The sequence below is a fragment of the Marmota monax genome, unplaced genomic scaffold, assembly GCF_021218885.2.
Source record: "Marmota monax isolate L192 unplaced genomic scaffold, Marmota_monax_Labrador192_F-V1.1 WCK01_AAM20220418_F8-fsc00161, whole genome shotgun sequence".
Classification (NCBI taxonomy): domain Eukaryota; kingdom Metazoa; phylum Chordata; class Mammalia; order Rodentia; family Sciuridae; genus Marmota; species Marmota monax.
The window spans coordinates 492,257-510,258 of NW_026693511.1; the positions used below are offsets into that span (position 1 = coordinate 492,257).

Genomic DNA, 18,002 nt, shown 5'->3' on the forward strand with positions numbered 1-18,002 from the left:
GGGCTGGATTTACAAAGAAACAACTGCAGGTGGGTTTTTCTCTTGTCTTCCTCTATATCCAGCCTCAATCCCACTTCCTATTCTGAGCCTCAGGTTTGCTGGGTTGATTGCAGCTCACAGTGGGTGCCAAGCTTTTTCCTCCTTTAGTACATTTACAGTTTCTAATCAGAACATAGCCTGCTGCTCCTCCAATATTCTGATGCTAGCTCTCTAAGAAACCCTTGCCCAAACAGCCCTCTGTCAGGATAGGTGCAGCACCTCTTTGCCCAGGTACCTCCTCTTGACTTCCCACCCTGCTGGGCCCTGAAGGCCACACCTTTTGTTCCAAAACTCACAGAAGCACAGGAGCATGGTGAGGTGGTAGCAATGCTTTTCTACTTTACTACTGGTTTCCAGCCCCACAGCCTGGCACATCAACAGAGGCTGAATGGTTGTTGAATGACTGAATTACTACAAGAAGATCCACAAACTCCCCATTAAGTCAGCTCCTCCAGAGTTGGGCATACATAGCAGGATAACAAAACAGCATCTGGGGACTTAGTTGAGAAACACACAATCTGTGGGAAATTGGGGACATATTACTCCTTCAAAGGTATAGATCATCTGGTTTGATAGGAAGCCAGAAATCAGGATTGTTAGGGTTATATTCCACTGTTTAAAGTCAAGTGATTGTAGGTATTTACTGCTCTTGAAAGGACCATGTGATTGCTAACCCTCCCCAGACCCTGCAGTTCAGTGGGGTCATGTGATGAACTCTGGCCCATGGGCTACAAACAGAAGTGTTATGGATACTTCCAGGCCAATGCATTTAAGAACCAACACCTGTCTCCTAACGTGATTACTGAGAAAGCCACTTGTTCTAATTGGCACAGTTACTCAATAGTAAGCCCTTGTCCCTGAGTGACTCTGAATCACAGCCTTCTGCTGATCCACATCAGATATACAATGGGAAAGAGAAATAAATCTCTGTGATAGGCCTCTGGTATTTCAGAGATTTGTTACTGCACCATAACCCACCCTAGCCTTACTAATGCAGTAAATTTAAAATGGTATATACATTTAACTGAATATTTTATATTTAAATATATTTCAAAAGGAATATAGTCAGACCTAACACACTTTTGAGACAGATGCATTTAGTGGGGCTCTAGTTTTTCGTCTTCTAACTCATGACAAAACTCTACAATACTTTGATTTTCCACAGCATTTTGCTGTATGTAGTAGAAACACCCAAAAATAAAATTTCCCTATAAGTCAGATGGTGGTTTCTTATTAATAGAAGTTATTTCCTAAAAAGCTTTGGGCTGGGAGCTGCTAAGACCTTATGCATGCTTTTTCTTCAGAGACTTAATTTTCCCATCTGTACCATAAAGAATATTGACCTCCAATATGTTTGACATATTCTTAATTGTAGAATTTTTGTTCAAATGAAAAATTTATGCAAGTCATACTAAAAGGAGCTGCTTTGGTTGACAGTAAGGTGTGTGTCATGTAGCCCCATCCACTAGAGCACCAAGATTTCCTTTTTGGATAGCACTGGCCTCCTTGGCTAGCATTTAGGAGTACTTTGCCTCTGAGGGCCTGTTTATGTAAGGACGTGGCCAGTGTGCTCAGTCTCTAGCTGAGGTGGGGTGACATCCACTGCACAGAGAAAGAATCAGGAGGAAAGTTAAAGAGGGCCCTAGACTGCAGATAGCAAAGTGAAGGGAGAAAGGGAAAGATGGGCTTATAAGATAAACAGGCAAGCTTGGCAGGGATAGAGGGTGGGACACCATCCCATGGGAGGGCAGAGAGGATAGTGAGCAAGGTTGGGAGGTGTGATGGGGCCCGCTTTAGTAACAGGGCTCTTTCTGTTTGCTGGATTGGGCCATGCACCTTATGGGACAGGAATTCTAGTCCCACAGAAAAGGAGTCTCTCTTTTAAGAGAACCATACATGTATTTGTATCCTCTGACTTTAATCAGTTGCATGGCCTTTACGTTAGTCACTTGGTCTCTCTGGCTCTCAGATGCCTCCATCCCAAGCATGCAACACTACCTATCTCCCTGAGCTCCTGAGTCTCTCTCTCTCTGGAATGGCTGGCAGAATTCTACTCAAATGAAAACACTGTGTTTACTGCTTTACCAGATCGAGGGTGGAGCTGATTTTCATTCATTCTCTCACTCTGGGTCTTGGTGAGTTTCAAATAGTATCTAAGACACAGTCAAGAAATGTCAAGAAATGACATTGAATGAGAACTGTGGGAAAGAAGGTAACACCCAGCAGGAGAGGAAGGGGGATGTTTCTCCATTTGGAACATTTTCCTTAGACTGCCTTCCATGCATTGAATCTCCTTGTGCCCTGGGCAAGGCCTCTGAATATCTCTGAAAAACTGTTTTTTCAATCTCTATAACAGCACAATCTTGAAAAGGCAGAAGCCCAATGAAAGTACAAGTTGATTCAAGAGAGGATGCTTAGGTGCGAGCAGAAGCCTGAGCCCAGAAAGGATGAGGCTAAGGCTGGCCTGCCACCCAGGCACAGTCTGCAAAACACAGAGTGACAGATGCAGCTGGACAGGCCTAGTTGGCCTGCCTGAGGGCGCCTCCCCTCCCCCCAGCAGCCTTCTTTGTCCTGGCTTGCTCCCTGGCCCCAGGCCCCAGGGCACACAACTCAGGCCTCCAAGCTTGCTTCCCAGGCTCCTCAGAGGAGAGGCCCCCAGGGGCACGGGTGTGCCAGCCAGGCTACCTGTCCTCAGTGAACAAGCAGTGAGTTGTTTTCACTTTCCACTTCAGCGGCTGCTCTGCCAGCCGTGCAGAGACAGCCTGCTATGGAGGGACAAAGGCCAGGGAGGCCTTTACAACTACGGAGCCTGGGCCCTCTTTTCTTTTTTTGAAGTCTTGGGGCTAGTTATTACAGAAGAAGGTGACCCTATGGTTCTTCAGGGAAACATTGGGGCCCAATTTCTACAGGTCAATTGTAAAAGAAGAAAAAGGAGCCAAATGAAGTAGGATTTTCAGGAAACTAAACTGTGTGCACTTGAAAGCCTCTTACAGTAAGATTATGTACTGCCTTCTTTGCATAGGTGTTGGGATCCTCTCTTGGCAATATGGATAATACATCCAAATTAAAAGATTCAAAGCTAGCACCAGTGAAATCTAAGTGGATTACCTCTTGATTACCTGTTTAAATCTTGGTTACCTCTGTTCTAACATTTTATGACATCATGGCTCTTATTTTCTCACTTGAGCATGATTAAAATCAAACAGGTAATAAAGAAAGTGACCTGGGAAGCACAGGAAAGGAGGCCAGATGGTGGGGCACAACTGGGTGCAGGCTGTTCTACCCTGCATTCCTGGGAAGCCTGAGTCCTCTGCTCCTCTGCAGCCCTGGCCACAACTTTCAAACATCATCCAGGGCAGCAGGGAGGCCCTGAAAACAATGAATCTTTAAAAGGGTCCTCCCTGCACCTGTTAGCCAGCAAATGGCAGGAGGTTGGCCACGGGAAGAAGCCAGCTGCCTCTAAGGGGGTCTGGCTGGACAGCAGGCTGCCCCTTAGCAACAGATTTTGCTAAAAAAAGTCAGCTGTTCAAGTGTGGACAGCGGGCAGTGACTGTGCAGCTGCTGTTCTCTCCTGCTGTTCAGTTTCAATGTCCCCCCTCCCTTTCTCTCCACCCCTACCATCACCCACCTCTGGTTCAGCCTCCTGACCCAGCTCCAGTTGCGCCAGCTGGGAAGCGCTAGAGGATGCAGCACACAGTCCGATGGAAGTGACAGAAGCCTGGGAAGTGCAGGAGAGGCAGACGCAGCCATTGCTCCCTCCACTCTGGGCTGACCAAACCAGCTCTTCTCTATTGGATCCCTAACCCTCCACAGTCCTAGGCTTCCCCTGAAGGGTTTCCCTGAGCCCATTCAGATTCCTGGACCTCCCCTTTCTCTGAAGAGCCTGATTTTTGTCCCCCATGCATACAGCAGACTGGCCATCCTCCTAATGCTTCCTGATGGCCCTCCCCCAGACTCCCAGGGCTCGGTTCTGTTTTCTGCCCTTGTTTGCAAGTCACAGCAATCTGGAATAAGAAAGCCATTTCCAATCTTACTGTCCCTTCTTAATACTTTATACCCAAATTCCCTGGCTCTGTGTCCGCCACCACAAATAAGGTTTACCTCCTGTCTATAGAACAGGGGATCTGTGGAAAGAAAGATCCTCCCAGAAATAGCTTAGTATTAAGGTACTTAGTATGGTAGCTAGACAACATCCCAACTGTCTGGGGCCAGGGGTGCATAGCAGAAGGGCAGACCCTCTAAGCTCTTGCCAACAAGTGCTTGCAGCCTGGCTGCCCTGGGCAATCTCCATAGCTGTCCTACCCGTGCTACCTCTGCCCCAGGCTGTGTACCACAGGAAGCTGCTGGGAATGGTTCCCTGGGAGGCACAGTGGATCTCAGAATTTTTTGGCTCATGGAGTCCTTATGAGTCTCTTGAAAACTTACCACACTCTCCTCAGAAAACTGCATGAGTGTACGTGTGCACACATATACACTAAACTTGCACACTATTGAAGAAGGGCCAGGGAGACTGCTTTCATGTATCCCTAGAGTCCCTAGATCCCAGGCTGAGAATCTGTACTGAAATGTGTCACAGCAAGAAAAAGAGGAGGCAGAGGAGCATCAGAGAGATGGGTATGTTTTGCAGTGGCATCAACCTTGGTATATGACCTCAGTAGGCAGTGCATCTCTGGGGCCTGGATCTTGCCAGAGTTTAGTGGTAGCTGGACTAGAATGTCTTCAGGACTCTTCCAAGCAGTGTATTCCTGGGCTCTGTGACATCCCATCTGTGTTCTCCAAGGCCAGGCAAGTCAAGGAGAGGGAGTTTAAGAGATTTCCATCAGTTGTATATGCTGGGGAAGGAGGCTGGACACAGAAAAGGAGACCTAGGAAACTCGAAGTTCCCCTTTAGCAGAAATGAGAAAACTACAGACATTTTGGGAAGTGCACCCACTTCCTACTTGATGTTAATTTACTTTAAAACAATTTCAAAATATTTTCTTCAGTGTACTCTGTGAGAAGATAACCTCTCAACCTTTGTAATGCGCTGAGCTCAAAGCTCTGTTCTGTGTTTCTCTGGCTGTATGACCCCTGGCAAGTTCCCTTCCCCCTCTGAACCTCTCTGGTTTCTCATTTATCAAATAATTATAATTCTAGATGAATTTTATGAAGGCAAATGAGACCTTTCAGATGGGCATAGTATGGACTCATCTATAATAAACAGAAGCTCCCATTAACATCACTGTTGACATTGGGAGTCAGGAGTTCTAGGGGCTCCAGAGAAACAATAAGGCTCTGGAAATGGGAATGTAAAATTCAAAGAGGATGAGAGTTATCTTCTTGCAGAAGTGACTATGAGTGAGGAAAAAGACTGAGTGTACTCATGAAACCAGAATCAGATCCCCAGGGCTGCAAAGCCTCAGATGGCCTCACAGAGGCCATCTGAGGCTTTGCATTAATAAAATGACACACACCCAAGTTCTGTTCATGCTTTTTATCTGCCATGATCCAGGTGGCCCTGACCCAAGGTGATACTGAACCTTAATTCTGTTCTCTACCTCCAGGTCCCCCCACCACTAGAGGCTCCTGGGGTTCAGATGGACACTTTAATCTGTGCATCAACCTTACTTTCAATGACAAGTCTGGAAACACCACACTACACACAGAATTATGACTAGAACTAATAAAGACAAACTGATCATACACTGACAAAGTGGTGAAATGCACCCCATTACAACTTACAGCCAGCAACTTTTTCACCTATTTGCAATGCATTTCATCTTCTCTTCTCTCCCTCTCTCCTCTGCATACTCCTTTCTTTTCCCTAGAACCTCCAGTCCCAGTGACAGTAGCCCAGGAACTACACAGAGGATCAGGAGGTCTGCAGACTTGCATTTACCTGTTGGTTACAGTATTCACTTTCAGTTTTTATTTTTTTGTTTTCATCATTTCTGACAACAGATTTTGATTGACACAGCTAAGTATAGTGAAGACAGTGAGGGTCCCTTCTGCCACTGTGGTGGCAAACTTTGGAGTCTAACCTGTTTGGGTTTGAATTCCAGAATCCCAGGCCTCATTTGCTGCATGACCTCATTTAATTCCCATGTGAAATAGGGTTTCTAAATCTCTGCTTACTGAGTTTTAATAAAGTGCTGGCTGGCCTGGCACTGGCCTGGTATGAGAGGAGGCCTCCCTTGTCAGGGTTATGCCAGACTCATGATAACATTAAGGCATCCTTCAACAATGTAGGTTCAGACACAGGAAGAGCAGGGAAGCAGGTTGTATAAGCTTCAAAGCCAGGGGGTGGGGTGAAGGAGGCCTGAAGGCACAGCCAGCCCTGAGTTTAAATTCCTGCTCTACCACTGGCTCTTCTGAGTAAGGGTAGACACTTCTGTAATTCTTTAAGCCTCAGTTTTTCATCTGAAAATGGGGATAATGAAAGTGTCAATATCACAGTGCCGCAGAGTGTGCGGTATATTGTGTTGAAACCCTTAACACAGAGTCTAGTAGAAGGCGAACCCTCCACAAATAGCGATTGTGAGACAAGCCCCTCTTTCTGCCTATATTTTGGTCTCGGTTTTCCATCTGTGAAATCAGAGAGTTGTGCAAAAGTGCTCTGAAGCTCTCTTCCCAACTCTAGGATCTATTCTTCTAGGAGACTGACTGAGGTGAGGGTTGAGGTGGGCACAGGTGAAGCCTGAGACCGCACTCACCTATCATGCTAATATCTTAGCTCCTAAAGTGACTTCCTCTTGAAGGAGGTGCCAGGCACAGTGCCCATTGAAAGCTTTGGGCCCGAAGCCCGCAATGCGCCAGGCTGGCAGTGGGAGGAGACTCCGCGCGCAACGGTCAAAGGGCACAAGTGCCCAGGCTCCAGCGCATCTGCCGGGTGACAGCCCGGGGCTCGGGGGTGTGGTGCTCCATGGACGCCCACTAACACTCCTGCCCGGGCATCACTCACCGTCCAGTCATCGCTCCATCCAGAAGCCACTGCCAGAGCCGTGTCCCAGCCTCCAACCAGAGCTGCGCCCGCATGGGAGCTGAGCCCGCAGCGCCTGCGGTCCACCGGCTCTGCTGCACTGGGACCCGGCCCGCCCCTCGCCCCGCCCTTACCCCTATCCAGCCAATGGCACCTCCCCATCCTTCCCTCCCCTCCCGTCCTGGACTAGCCCCTTACCTCTCACTGGCGGATGGGACCGTTCTTGTGCACCGCCCCGCTCCGCCCTGGGCACCCGCGGAGACCTGGCGCCTGGCGGTGCCGGAGGGTGGATGGGGAAGGTTTGGGACGTCTGCGTACTGATTGCCGGGTGTCCTCGGACTACCGGTTGGCGCGCCGCGAGACCCGAATCTGTGGTCCCCGAGGGCGTTCCAGGATGCGCGAAGAAAAGCAGCTCGACCTGGCCCCAAAGAACCGGGTCTGCTGACAGCGTCTAGGGGACCCTTGCATAATGTGGACCCTTGGATGATGTGGACCCTTTGGTTTACAACAAAGGCCGCTGCGCAGGCGCCGCTATTACTTTTGCTTCTTGGGATGGTGTGGGGCGGGGAGTGGAGGGGGGACTTATCAATAAACACTCGAGCCTTTGTTATTTATTGTGCAAGGGGCACCTGTATGCAGTCTGGCGATTTGCTTGGCATGGCCTGTTCAATAACTTTTGTATCATGTAATAACTCTCATTCTATGAAAAAAAGAAAGGAAAGGAAAGGAAAAGAAAGGAAAAAGTTAATCTTTACAGGCATTGAAGCAGAAAGGACAGAAAAACCACAGGCCATTCAGGGAAAGTGAAAGAATTCACTGTTTCTGTGGTGAGGGTTGGCAGGATTGGGAGCGTATCTTATGGTTAGCAGTTTCTGTTTTATCTCATCATTCCAAGTCCTGACCTCCGAACTTTTTGGCCTCAGCCTCAACATAAGTCATTTTAGTTTTGCTCAGTCTGTGTTTCCTAATTTTTCCAGGTTCACAGGACCATTTTAAAATCTGATAGAGATCTTCTAAAAAATGCAGGTGTATATGTGTCACATTCAACTTGGGATTTGAGTCAATGGGTCCCAGGACCTCAGTTCAGTGGGGCTGTGTTAATGGTTGTTAGGACTGCTGGATTGGGAGCAAAGAGATTATGCCATCTACTGCCTCCCTCCGTGATCCTGCCCATGTTGCAACGCTTCTGGGCCTGTTTTCTTACTTAAAAAATGTGAAGGCACTAAAGATGATCAATTGAGGAGTTCCCCCATCTCTACTTTGCTTGTATTCTTGAAGAATGACCCATCCTCTACCGGGTCCAGGGTTCCCTGTGGTTGCTGACATTTGTCCTTCTACAACCCAGAAGTCAGACACATTAAAGCTGAGAACAATAATTGGATGCTTCTTAAAGGTTTTTAAAACCAACACATAAAATTCAACCTCTCAACTTCTCAGCATTAGATCCCCAAAATTAATTAATTTCCAATAGGAAAAGTAAAGAGAACATCCAGGAGATATTTGGTTTCCCTAAGGTTTCCCAGCACTTGAGCATGATTCATTGTCACAGTTAATGCTCTTCTAGCCTGGAGTGGTGATTTAGCTTGGGAAGCAAACCCATGTGTCCTGTGCACCCATTGTATGTCAGACACTGTGTTAGTGCTTCGTATCAGGGATCTTGCAATTCTGTGAGTCTGCCAGGCAGTGGGTGTTTCTACTTGCATTTCACATGATCCATAGCAGGATCCTCTATTCTTTCAGAAGGAGGGGTCACCTTGCTTTTCAGTATTCCATAGAACCTTCTCTGCCACTCCCCTCACTTATGATGAATGCTACAGATACTGTGAGTACTCTTAATCATTCCCTTCTCCTTTGGAAAAGAAAAAAATGAAAAAAAAAAGGAAGGAAGGAAGGAAAATAAAAGGGAAGGAAAAAAAAGAGAAAGAAAGGAGAGAAATCACTTTGTTTGGAGCAGCAACATGCCAGGCCCTAGCAATGGATCAAGATTGCTTGCATTTTTTATACTATACATATAACCTGATAATGGGTCATGAGATTAATCAAGTGGGTGTTGAGACTCATACTTAAAAGAATAGATGAGAAAACATCAGTATACAGCACGCATTGTAAGTTGTGTTTCATAAAACTTGGCTTGTGTCATTTGTGTTTCAATTGTGTGTATTAGGCTGTGACATAAAATGTGTTTCTCACTGTGTATCACAGTCAAAAGAATGAAAAAATCCATCTCAGTCAGCTTCCTTTGAAGCTAGCAGTGCCATAACATCTACTTCTGGGCTAAGAGAGAGGGGGAAATTATGTGGGAGAGAGAGGATTTGATGGAGGATGAATGTGGGAGGGCCCCAAGTCATGTGACCAGCATTTTCCTCTCCTGATTAGTTGAGGCTCTGTTGGTCACTTCCAGTGGTCTGGCCGCATCAAAGTGGCTGTAGATGGTGGCCCCGATCTTGAGAGTCCTAAAAATGTTGCCAAATGTGTCTTCATGTGTGTGGGCATGTCTTCCTACATCCCCAGGGATTGAGTTACCTTACCTGTCCTTGTAACCCTGCCCCTCTTGACCTTTTTTGGATGGAAATTTTTAAGAATCAGAGTCCCCCCAGTAGAAGACCACTCCCGAACGTGCTAGCTCTCTCTCTTTCTCACTCTCCGTTTGGGGAGCTTGAGGCTGAGGGCAGAGGAGCTGACCCAAGGCTTGAATTAAAGGTAAACTGTGTGTCTGTGTTTTATCTGATACCTTAGGAAATTCACTCAAGTGACCTTTAGTTTAGCTGCCCGTGCTGGCCAGGGGCAGTAGATGAAGACATCTTTTGCTTTCCTGGTAGAAGAACAGATGTCACCTGCCCTGCTTTTCTGTCTCAAATATAAATACAATGTGTAATGTTTGGAACATTGGCAACCATTTTGAGATCATGAAACAACACGTCGTCCATGTCCTGAGGTTGGTGGCTTATAAAGATAAAAAGATTTGGGTTTGTATTAACATTATAGAATATCTGCACCACACCTAAAAAAAAAAAACTGTTTACAAAAACAGATGGCATAACACATGTGACACATGAGCCATAGTTTGTCAACTTCTTGCCTAGATGATCTTGTGTTCTTTATGGCTTCTCTGATCTCATCTCCGTTTACTTCTCTCCTTTCTGCCCTAGTCATGCTGTTCCTCTCACATACCAGGACTGTTCCTGCTTCAGGGACTTTGCATTTGCTGTTCCTTCACCATGGAAGGCGATTGCCCCAGATGTCTGCAAGACTGAATTCCTCAGCTCCTTCTGGTCTTGACTCACAAATCACCTTCTCTCTGAGGTATTCCTGGCCCCCTCCCTAACATACCCATTTCCTGACCCACACATACCCCTCTCTAGTATGCTGTCTGACTTCTTAGTTGAAAGCTCTTTGGAGGGAGGGCACTGTGTTTTCTTAAACACTGACTGCCTAGACTACAAAGTATTTCATCAATATTTGTTATGTGATTGATTTTCCCCCCTTGTTGCCAGGGTCAGGAAAGAAAACAGACTCAGGGAGGCTCCATACTTCATCCAAAATGACAAGCAAGTAACATGGTAGATGCGGGGTTTGCACCCTGGTGGCCCTATGTGGTGTGGTTGTATTTGTGCCATCAGGAATGAGAGTACCTGTCACAGATACTCAGGAGCGCTGAGGTGGCACAGAAGTTTCTGCAGGACTCCTTACCCTATGGTGTTACCCCAATAAAGGAGGCTTTTGGGAATCCACTAAGGGACAGGGTATCATATTGATCTCGGGCTGTCTTATTCTTTATAGCAATCTGACACCAGAAGTCTTTAGAAAATGGCATTGCTTTGTGAACAGTTCAGACTGACTTTGTAAGATCCATAAAAAGCCAAATGGAAACACCCACTGTTTGATGTTTTGCTAATGAGCCACAAAGAATGAATTTATGTTTGATTTGCAAGTAGAAAAGCTTAAAGAAGCCACAGGGACTGTCATGTAAGGCCACCCTGGAGGCAGGCTTCTTTGCCCTAGTTTGCATCTGGGCAGCAAGGTGCTGCTCAGGGTGACTGAGAAATTACCTTCCTCCCTCCAGTGTTTCCGGAAAAAGTAATGAAAACACCTGGGTGCGATCACAGTGTTAAGATTGTACTTTAGATTTGTGGGGTTTGAATATAAGCTCATATACTTTAATGTAAATAGAATTAATAAGGAGAGTCATTTTTCGAGTGTAATCCCTGAAAACAGTAAGTAGAATTTTGAATTAAAATGAACAATTGCTTGCCTGAGGCCTTTTTGGATGACTTTATATGATTCTTTCCCTTCACTGTCTCCAACCATATTAGTCAGCTTTTCATCACAGTGACATAAATACCTGACAAGAGCAATGAAGAGGAGAAAAAGTTTATTTTAGCTCACAGTTTCAGAGGTTCAGTCCATGGACAGCTGACTCCATTGCTCTGGGTTCCAGGTGAGGTGGACATGACAGAAGGGCAAGGCAGGCAAAAGCTGTGCTGCTCGTGGCAGCCAGGAAGCAGAGAAAGAGGAGCCAGGGGGCAAGATGTAATCCCCAAGGCGTGCCCCCACTGATCTCCTTCCCGCCATGCCTCACTACCTGCAGTTACCACCCAGATAATCCATTCAGATTATTCATCCATTAAATGAATTAATCCATCAATTAGGGTACAGTTTTCATAATCGAATAGTTTCACAACCTACTGGTTAGGTTACCGATCTCATAATGTAATGGTTTTACCTCTGCACATTCCTGCATTAACACAGAAACTTCTAGGGAACATCTCATACGTAAACCATCACACGGACATAAAATTTAGAACAAATGATTTTTTTTTAAAAGTAATTTTAAAAGAAGTTAGTGTGATTGTCTACAGGATAAGGGTCCTGAGAAGGACTCCACAAAGGAAAATAGACCTCAGTTTGGGCCGTTAGGGTCCTTAATCTTGTAACAAAAAAAGAACCAGAGGATGGATCAAAGTGAGGCTCAGACCAAATTTGTTAAGAGCAGGAAAAAAGTATATACTCTGAAAGAAAGGGTAGTGTGCAGGCATTGGAGAGGAACCCACAGCTACATCTCAGATAGGCCTGTTTATACATGAAAAATCAACAGTACAGGGATATGCTCTAAGAGGGCATTTTTAGTACATTTTGTTGGTAAATGGGCATATTGAACATTACTAGTGGTGACAGGGAAGGGGGCATTTACTGACATGTTAACTATTTCTGAGATGGTCATTTACTGATATATTGACCCATTACCAGGATTCGGGGTCATTTTCATTTCTTCTTTGTTTTTGATGAATTCTGCTTTGTGAACACAATACTACATTGGTGTAGCTGTGAATAAGGTCTAATAATTGATTGAATATTGCTCTTTGTGATTAAGTTATGTGAAAGTGACTTTTTAATTCCAAAATTTAATCTTGGCTACTCTTACGTTGTTCTGCATGTCTCTCTCTCTCTCTCTTTTAACCTATCCTTATGTGTTCTATCCTGTCTCAATTCTAAATGAGTATTCATGAGAAAACAATTGGATGGTACTTGATTTACAGGACAAGGCCATTTACAGAGTGTTTCTTGCATTATTTGCTTTGGTGGAATTCTTGAGTAATAGGGTCACCCCACTGCATGTTCTTCACATATAGAAGGTTTTGTGAGGATTTGTCATTAATTTTCAGGTGACTTCTCAAAATGCATTCCACTTATCTTTTTTTCTCATGTGAATTTGCTTTCATCAGCACCATTTGCTAGCATAGAAATAATAACTTCAGGTTAATATATAAGGGACACTGAACCCATAAAAAAGGCAGGTTGAAACTGATAATTTATTCCCCAAATGGACATAAATTTCAATGACTTTATGGTAAATAAATGTTTTCTAATTCAAGGCACGTGCACGCACACACATACAACACACACACACACACATACCCAACAATGTATTAGTTTTTCTTTATGGTTAATGCTTTGGAAAAGTTTTTGTGTTCCACTCTACAGAGCTAATTAGTGTTTGAGCACAGAGTTGCCTGGGCAGGGGGGAGTTTGCTTTAAAAGATGATATAGCCCCCTCTATGTAATGAAATGTCATAATTTATCATAATAAATTATACGGAGTTTCTAAGACATGAATAATTAAAAGCAGTATGGAACAAGATTATAATGTTAAAAAGAAAAGATGATATAGCCAAAAATTGCTGCTGAAACTTCTTCTGGGGAGAAACATTTGCTTGGCCCAAGCCCTTTCTCCACCTGATCTCTGAGAAAAGGGTGTGACTATCTAAACTTCATGTGCTCCAAAAACATGTGGGGACAAGGATGGCTGCAGATCCACAGGCAGAGAGTGCCAATAGGCCGGTTTGTTAGTGACTCTAAAGCTCTTTTTATTCACTATCTCCCCCCATTTTTCTGATATTGGAAATATAGAATTTTGAAGGCAGGGTTGGGGGCGGAGAACCATCCAACAGTACAAATTGGAAGGCTAGGGAGGGGACATCTCCCAACTTCCTTAGGCTTCCCTGCCTCCCCACGACCTGCACCACCTCCCCATACTTCATCCATACTTCATTCCTCCTTCCACTTTGGACTGGGGCTCCTGGAAATCACAGAAAATGTGTTGATGATGACTAACTGACATTGTAATGCCTTGAATGGATGACATCGTAAAACTAAGATGAAAATAACGGGGCAATGCAAGATTCTGCAACAAAGTGCATTTGCAGTATAACAATGATTTTAGTAATATTAGAAAGTGACTCCATTTTGTTCAATATTTTCTTTCATTTAACAAATAGCAATTCTGTTTGTTGGACTTGGGGAGCTAGGCATGAGACAGTACAAAGCTTGTACAGAGGGCAGTGCTTCTTACAGGAGGATGTTTTCAGAAATAATGTCCTCCACAAAAGGCCTGGTGTTGCACGGGAGCCAGAATTCCTATGAATAGTGAGCTGCCAACAGGAGATGCAAGGTTGAGAACTAGGAAGCAATCAGAACCTTCCCTCAAGCCAGGATATGAAGCAGCCAAAGGAAGTGGAGACCCCCCAGACAGAAAAGAAAGGAAGCTTGAGAAAGCACAGAAAATTTGCACAGACAAGGGCTGTCTGTCCAGTTCCGGGACTGTGTTTCAAAATAGATGGTCCTCAGGCAAGCAAGAGAATGGGTAGCTCCTGTGTCCTGGAGGAAAGCGGTTCCCACCATCTCTTCTTCCAAGTATGCAGCTTTGAAGGAATGCAAAACATTCCCCAAGAGGGAGGAGACAAACTGGCCTACAGCCAGCCAGGCTTGACCTTTGAGCTCTGTGTTTGAAAGATGTTCCAGCTGCACCCCCAGCCTACTGTCAAAGCCACCTCTGTGTAGCCTCTGGGGGGTGGGGGCTGCTTATCCCCAAACTGACTTACCAGTCCTTATGGCTGTGAACTAAGGATCTATGTGTTCAAGAAAGGATAGCATCATATAATTGCTAAAATTTTGTCTCCATTTGGGAATCATCTCTGGCTTTTCACCTTGAAAATTCTCTCAGTAAAACAAATAAGCATTGGACATTATAGCCAGGGACAGAAGTATAATGATCAATATATTAGTCAGAATTTACCAGAGAAACAGAACCAATAGGATATATATATATATATATATATATATATATATATATATATATAGAGAGAGAGAGAGAGAGAGAGAGAGAGAGAAAGACAGAGAGAGAGAGAGACTCTTCATACACACACACACACACACACACACACACACACACAGCTTTCTGTATCTGCTGGTTCCACAGCCACAGATTCAACCAGCTGTGGATCAAAAGTATTCAGGGAAAAAAAGTGTGTTCGTACTGAATATGTACAGACATTTTTCTTTGTCATTATTCCCTGAACAATACGAGAACTATTTGTATGGCACTTACATTGCATTCACTATTATAAGTAACTTAGAGGTGATTAAAGTATATGTGCACAGGTTATACCCAAATACAACACCACTTTATGTAAGGGACTTGAGCATCCTCAGGTTTTGGCATCCAAGAGAAGTCCTGGAATAAATTCCCCACAGACACTGAATAATGACTATATATATCCTATTGAGATCAAAAGATAAAGAAAGACAGAGAGACAGAGACAGAAAGAGATTGAGATTTTAAGAAATAATGGGTTCATGCAATTGTGGGATTGGCAAGTCTGAAATTTCTTGGGCAGGCCCCAGCAGGCTGGAGATTCAGATAAGAGTCAATGTTGCAATGAGTCTGAAATTTGCAGGTCAGCAAGAAAGCTGAAAACTCATGCAGGGTTTCTGTGTTTCAGTTGTGAAGTGAAACTGCTTTTTTATTTTTTTTTTCCAGAAAGCTTCAGTATTCCTCTTAAGATCTTCAATGGATTAGATAAGGCCCAATGGCATTATGGAGGGTCATCTTCACTATTCAATATCTACTAATTTATATGTTAATCTGGCTTAAAAAATACTTTCACACAGCATCTAAACTGGCGTTTGATCAACCAGCTGGACCCCATAGGGTAGCCATGTTGATATATAAAATTAGCCATCATGCCAGTTGCATGTCTCTGAGGGCACAACCTCTGTGACAGAGTGTGGTCCAACTGCAGGGCATTCAAGACTCTGCAGGATGGAACAGTACCTTTTTTCTGGGATTTCATGTTTTGTTTTGTTTTTTGGTGTGTGTGAGGGGGTACCCAGGATTGAACTCATGGGCACTTGACCATTAAGCCACATTCCCAGCCCTATTTTGTATTTTATTTAGAAAAAGGGTCTCACTGAGTTGCTTAGTGCCTCGCTTTTTCTGAGGCTGGCTTTGAACTCGTGATCCTCCTGCCTCAGCCTCCCAAGCCGCTGGGATTACAGGTTTGCGCCAGGTGTGTGCTACCACACCCGGCAGATTTCATGTTTTAATGTACCTATGTAACCTGTGGCAATTTTTGAGGAACTTTTTTTTCCCCCAGCCTAATAAGTCTACATTAGGCGTTGGCAAACATTTCTGTTAAGGGCCTGATATAACCATTTTCATATTCAAAGGTTATACTATCTATCTTGAAAATACTCAAGCAAAAGCAGCTGTGGACAATATGTAAATGAGTGAGTGTGGCTTATGTTCCAATAAAACTTTTTTTTTTCTTTTTTACTCAAATAAGCAGAAGGCCTGATTTGGTCTGCAGGTAAAAGAAGAGTCTGGGGGTGATACGGATTTTTTTCTATCAAACCTGCTGAAAGGGATGAATAAGCTACACTAGGGTTTGGATGATTTCAGCTGTGAGAAATTAAAGATCCCCAACAAAGAAGACTTTATTATCTCACCTTTAAAAAAAAAGAAAACATGAATGGGTAGTCCCAAGGTTGGTTCCTTCATTGTCTCAAAGTCATCTTTAAAGATCCAAGTGCTAGAGCAAAATAAGGTGGGGGGTGGAAGGAAGGGATTGGGTATCATAAAGATAGAGGGAAGGTCAGTGGAGTAGAAGAAGATTGAGGGGGAGGGAGGAGAAACAGGAAAGGGGAAGAATGAGTTTGACAAAATTACACTATGTGCATGTATAAATATACCATAGTAAATTCTACCTTTATGTGTATCTATAAAGCACCAATTAAAAATAAATAAATCAATAAATAAATGAGTGGAAGGTAGACTAGGAGAGTAGAGGAAGAGGACTGGGGGAGGGAAGAGGAGAGAGAAAGGGAGGGAACTAGGGACTGAATTCCATGCATATATGATTGTGTCAAAAAGTTATCCAATGATTATGCACAACTATAATTCACTAATAAAAGAAAAAAATTTTAAAAGATCCAAGTTATTTCCATTTTTGCTCTCTGCCATCTTCAGTAGACTCGTTTTAGTTCCCCATGATATTTGAAAATGGTTCCAGGGGGCAGGGCTGAAGCAAGGGTTCTGTTAATGCCAAGGAACCTTTCCTAGAAGTTTCCTAATGCTCCCATTGATCAGATCAGGATACGGAGCCCTGCTGTGGATGGACCCACTGTGACTGGCTGGGCAAAGCACACTGCTGGCCAAGGTATATAAGCCATCAAAACCCAGGCTTTACCTGCAAGGAAAGAATCAGTGGTGTCCTGGGGCAGAAGCTCCTTAATCCCTACTCTAACTCTTCAAAGTACCAGCAAATAAGGTGGATCCATTCCAGGAGGCAAGGTCATTGCTGGGACTCATCATGTGATGAGTAGGTAGAGTCTAAGGAGAGAAGGGAACATCTTGAAGAGAGAGAAGAACAAGAGAACAGTTATACTCTATAGAACATCATGCATGAAGAGCAAGGTTCTGGGGTGATTAGGAAAGACCCAGCCAGAGACACAGTGAGACACTCAAGCTGGAGAAATAAGAACTGAAAATACACATGAAGAAATGAAGAATGACTTCTAAAGTTTTAGGCAAGAAAGGCCCCCACCAGGCTGCTGGGAATTGGTGAAATTATCCAGTGAGCTCTGGGGTCAGTGACAAGGAGCTTGGGGAGCTTGTATGAGGCTATTCTCTCTCTGACAATCTTCTCTAGAATTCCCAGGCATTGGAGGGCAGCAAGCCCTGGGCCCCTGGATGGAAGCTTCCAGAACTGTGAGACTAAAAAATGTTGCTTAAGTTGCTTAGTGTTTGTTACAATAGCAAGAACTACGATATGATCTTAGGTCAAAACTACACTCATTTAAAAAGAAGGGGAGGGAGGCCCTGAGGAAGGGGTCAAGATCATTGGGCAGGTAAGTCCCACTGGCCAGCATTGGTGTTTGGTCTCCTAATGGTATTAAGAGCCTCTGCTCTGGAGGATACAGTGAACACAGGCTCTACCATTTTTAACTTGTGTAGGTTAGTGTGTAAGTTATGAGATTCTCCATGCTGTGCTTTCCCATCCACTGTTTCAGTCCCATTTGCAGTGTCCCAGGATGTGAGGATTGGAGGAGACAGAACACAGAAAACCCTGAACACACTCAGGTCTGTCAGTCATTCTTGTCATTGTTGTTTGCCCTACGTTCTTTCTACTGCACAAAAACCTTCTTTGTTTTGGATGGAAAGACTATC

General features: G+C 44.4%; 1 protein-coding gene across 1 annotated transcript in view; it reads right to left on the reverse strand.

Annotated features, from left to right (window-relative positions):
* Rassf4 (Ras association domain family member 4) overlaps nt 1-7,120 on the reverse strand; it is a 35,165-nt gene extending 28,045 nt beyond the window's left edge. Inside the window, exon 1 of the mRNA XM_046458389.2 lies at nt 6,980-7,120. The gene's annotated coding sequence lies outside the window, so the exon portion shown is untranslated. The remainder of the gene's footprint in view (nt 1-6,979) is intronic.
* Between the last annotated feature and the right edge of the window lie 10,882 nt (nt 7,121-18,002).